The 4,880-nt window shown below is 38.4% G+C and overlaps 1 pseudogene; it reads right to left on the reverse strand.

Moving 5' to 3' along the window:
- Positions 1–887: 887 nt before the first annotated feature.
- On the reverse strand, positions 888–3,379 carry LOC133740384 (L-type lectin-domain containing receptor kinase IX.1-like; annotated as a pseudogene).
- Between the last annotated feature and the right edge of the window lie 1,501 nt (positions 3,380–4,880).

Raw genomic sequence — 4,880 nt, forward strand, 5'->3', positions numbered from 1 at the left:
TAAAAGTACTGTGTTATAATAAATCAACCATTCTTTCTTTTACTCATACTGGCTGTCAAAAGCTTACCGGGTTTTGTGTTGTTGCAATCCCGGTACACTATTCAAACGGTGTAGCGGATAATCCTACAGGACTGGAGAATTCAGGAAGGTGATCGAACCGTGTAGAGTAGCTGCTTTGTAATACTCTGATTTTCAGTTGTGAGGTTTGTTATGCTCATTAGAGCTTTACAATTTACTTTGTACGAGTGAGTTGTAATAATTAACTCGAGGTCTTCGAGTTTTGAATTTGAGCGTGAGTGGCGAGGTTGTTTCTGAGAAAAAAAAATTCAGAACGTTTATTTGTTTAAATTGTTTAATTCATGTTTCGGATTTGAATTTGTTATTCAAAATTCGGGGCGTGACACTACCAACCTTGGGCCATGTTTGGTTCGCAGAAAGTAAGTATCAGGAAAGGATATTTGTTCATTTCTTGCATTTGGGATACAAAAGGAAAGGAGATACTTTCCTGAGGGAATGAAAAATAAGGGGGAAAGTGGTTCCTTAAAAACCCCAAAGGAATCGCTATTTCCCTTCTTTTCTTGCATTTATTACTGACAACACATTATTTTATTGCATTAATTATAAAGAATTTATAAATATGTTGTCATGATACGAGCATGAGCAGGGTGAAAACAGACAAATTTTTAATGAAGAAAATGATACATGTCTTAACATGTAGCTTGGTACATAGAATGATAAAATTGTGTATCATTTTCCAATTAACACCTTCAAGCACAAATGCCTATCAAATTCAAACCCACAAATATAATCAGAAATTAAATTGTAAACTCACTTCTTAAGCCAACTCCACCTCCTTTATGTTGCCCTTGAAACTGATTGGTGGTTGTTGTTGTACTACTTTAGCGACCCACTGTATCGAAGCTAGAAGTCAAGGATACCTGAGAGGAAACAGCATGTTGTTGAAGTTGAGGCAGAAGATGATGATCATACATGTCCGCTGGGAGTTCCAGCAATGGTGCTTCAAGTCGAAGAACCTCAATTACTTGTCCTGCTTTTGGTCTCTCCTTGCTTTTTGGGTGAGTGCACCATAACCCAACCATTAACAAGCATTCCATTTCATTTCGATCAAATATATTTCTAATCTCTCATCGACTACATCAAGAAGATTTCCAGCAAGGTACAGCTGCCAAACCCACCAATAAAGTGGCAAGTGATACTCTCCATCCTCGTAAGTTCGCCTTCCACATACTAGTTCCAAGGCTACAACTCTAAAACTAAACATGTCTGATTCTTTACTAGCCCTTCCTCCATTTGCTTATTCTGGTGCCATGTATCCAAAAGTCCCTACCACCCCTGTTGTTTGAGTCCTAAACCGAGTATCCACGAGCTTAGCAATGCCAAAATCGCCAAGCTTAGTATTGAAATCATTGTCCAATAGCACGTTAGCTGATTTAATATCCCTGTGAAGCAGACACTGCTCTACATCTTCATGTAGATAATGAAGGGCCGAGGCCAAGCCCAAGGCTATCTTGTACCTAAAATCCCATAATAGGCTTGTTCTACAACCAAATAGATGCTCATCAAGGCTGCTATTCGGCATGTATGCATAAACAAGTAAGCATTCACCTTGCTCATGACACCATCCATTGAACTATACCAGGTGTCGATGTATTATTCAGCTTATTATCATGACTTCATTTGTAAAGATTTTCTCATACTGCTCAGATTGTGCAAAGATACTTGTCCAGATCCTTCATGGCCTAGCCTTGTATCATTTGCAAAGCCATTAGTGGCCGCAAATAATTCTTGGTAAGTAAATTGTCTTGGCAAGGCTAGTCTCTCAAGATATGTATTCATAGATTTTTGCCCATCATTGAAGTAATTATTTCCACGAATCCTTTTCATTCTCTTTCTTACTAGAAACCAGCACATGGGCACAAAAATCATCAGAACGGAGAAGGAAACTACAACAACCACAATCAAGGTTGTCTTCTTCCATTTAACAATCCTTTCATCAAAATCCAAATTTGAACTGAATTCCCATGATTTTATAGCGTGGCGCTCAAGGCCGAATCCTGTAGAAGCTAAAAAACCAATTGTGACCCACTCAGGAAGCACCTTTCTAAGGTCAATAGGATAAGAAAGAGAAGAGTTCCAAGCAAAAACAGGGTTATTTTGACTTTCATTGTATGTCCAATACACACTGAAGTTTTGGGTAGTAGAATTGTAACTTATCCGTACATAACCCTTCTTCCCACTGTTGCTGCTTGCATTCCAATTGGCATTAACGACTGAGCGGAGGGTGTTGACATCGATCCCAACGTGTTGTCCTTGTGGATCAACCCATTTATCGGACCTGGTGTCGAACTCAACCATTACAATTTGATTCATTAACGGTTCAAAACGTGTGGAGGTGTTGAACATTCCTAGATGAGCACCAGCTGAGTTAGGTGGAATGGGAAAGTGAACAGGAGTACTAAGAAAAAAGGCAAATCCATCACCAGAGCGGGAATCGTTAAGAGTGTCAACAACAAATGAGAAATTAGTAGTGAAGTCTGCCTGCGACCTGGAGTCCCATAAGTGCAAAGGCTCAGCATACGCTGAAATGATCCTTGCTATATGCATTGAGTTCAATGACTCTCGAAGGCTTGGCTGCAGCACCTTCATAGAGTATGTTGTTTGTACTAAGGTGGTTGGATGGATTGAAACTGAAGGAAAGTGGTTGCGCAAAGGAAAGAGAAAAATTGATGAACATGAAGAGGCTACAGGATGCAATAAGCCTGCTCACAGCCATAATTAACCAGAACGTAAGAATTATGATCCGTGGAGACCAATCGCAACTATATCAACTATGATTCCATAGTCTAATGATAGCATTAATTCCATAAAGTCTCATGATAGTTGAGTTAAAGATTTATTAAGGGTGAAGAATGGACACTATGGAATATAAGACTCCGAAGACTTTGAAATTGTAGATTAGGATCCAACCAATGGTGTATAAATCAATGTTTTCAAAGGCGTTGCCGAGGCGCGCCCGGGGCGCGCTCCGGTGTGGGGCGACCGGAAATTGCCTCGCCGGAGCCAAATGAGGCGTGCTGCTGGAAAAGCGTCGCCTAGGCGACGGAGCGGTGATTTGTGCAGAGGCGGCGCCTCAGCAGGAAGGCGATGAAGAAGAAGACGCCGTCGTTTTGACTTTTTTTTTTTTTTTTTTTTTTTTTTTTTTTAAGTCCCATACGGCACCGTTTCTTTTCTTCTAGGTCTCTTACTCTCTTTTAGGTCTCTTACTCTCTTTTAACTCACAAAACAGATCAAGACCGATGGAAAGCAGAAGTGCAGAACGCAGCGCAGCCAACTAGCCAAGGAAGAGTGGAAAGAAGAGGTAAAAATTGCAATCTCACTTCTCTTTTCTTTTTTCTTCTTCAAGTGTTGGTTTGATTGAGGAACCGATGGTCTTGGTTCCATCTCAATTTTGTTTAGATGGTCTTGGTTCCATCTCAATTCATCTAGAGCCACTAGAGGAGCCGATCTTAGATGATGTGCCTATCTTGGATGATGATTTAGGATTTGACGAGCATGCTGCTTATTCACCTTCTCCTAAAAGAAAAAATGATGAAAGCTCAAGTAAGTATCTAGTGATTGAAATATGCTATTTAGTTGCTTACTATTTACATAAATATCAAATAATTTTAATCTCAAATCTTATATCTAGGTAAGGTAAGATCCAAGAAGAAAATGAGAAAACTTGCTGCATTACTTAGGGATGAAGATCATGAGATAGAAGACCTTACTTTGCCTCCCCACACTGATGCAGCATTGGACATTGATGATTGTGATGATATTCATGTGGGTGTGGATGGATATGATGATTATGAATTGGAAGAATGAAGTGCAGTTGTTATTTTCGAATAAATTTAGTATCAACTTATGTATTATTGAATTTAATGTTATGAGAGTGCTTATTTAGAACCTTATTTAAGTATATTCATATTATTTATAAATGTAATGTATTATTATAATAATTACGGGTAAAGGCTTCGCCTTTACGCCTTGAGGCACTCGCCTCGCGGGGCTCTAGGAAATCGCCTTCGCCTCGCTTTCGCATTTGAAAACATTGGTATAAATTAATCTAGGGCATTGCCTTCAGGAAATATACAAGAAAAGAAGGATAAGGAATGGATTCAACGCCATATTATTTGACAGTAGACTAATTAAAATAAAATTAACTGGAAAACTTTGACATGGACGTAGTAGCTAATCAGCAATCTGTGATATGTTGCTCGGAAATTGCTTCGAGTTCATATGTATATGGATGATGATGATTAATTAATACAATAAAAAATCAGAAGTCAATGAAAATCTACTCCACCGACACTAACGAAGACGTGACAAGATGAAACAAATGGGAAAACAACCATGACTTTGATCCCTGTGATCAATCGACTCAAAGAACTAAGCTCGATCGATCAGGACCATTTTTATTGTTAACTAAACCTCATGATTTCTAAATTTTTGACAGTACGAGAAGAAAAAACGGAAGGAAGGATTCAACGCCATGTTTATAGATCGTACGGCTTAATAAGAATTAAACTACTCGAAAAGCTTGACATGGACGTACCAGCAATCAGTGATGTGTTGCTGAGAAATTGCTGGTGAGGAGGAGGAAATGATGCAACAAAAAAATTAAAAATTGAAGAAAATAAAAACATAACTTTTTTTTTTTTATCAAAATAAAAACATAGTGCTTCTATTCAAACCTCCTAAATTGGCATTTGGACATTCTCTCATTTTTGAACATTTCAAAATCCTGTTTTGCCCCTCTAAGTTATTAAAAAAAAAAAATCTCATTATTTTCTCGTTTCTTCATTCCAGGTTGCATGCCT

Source organism: Rosa rugosa, chromosome 3 (genome assembly GCF_958449725.1).
Source record: "Rosa rugosa chromosome 3, drRosRugo1.1, whole genome shotgun sequence".
NCBI lineage: Eukaryota > Viridiplantae > Streptophyta > Magnoliopsida > Rosales > Rosaceae > Rosa > Rosa rugosa.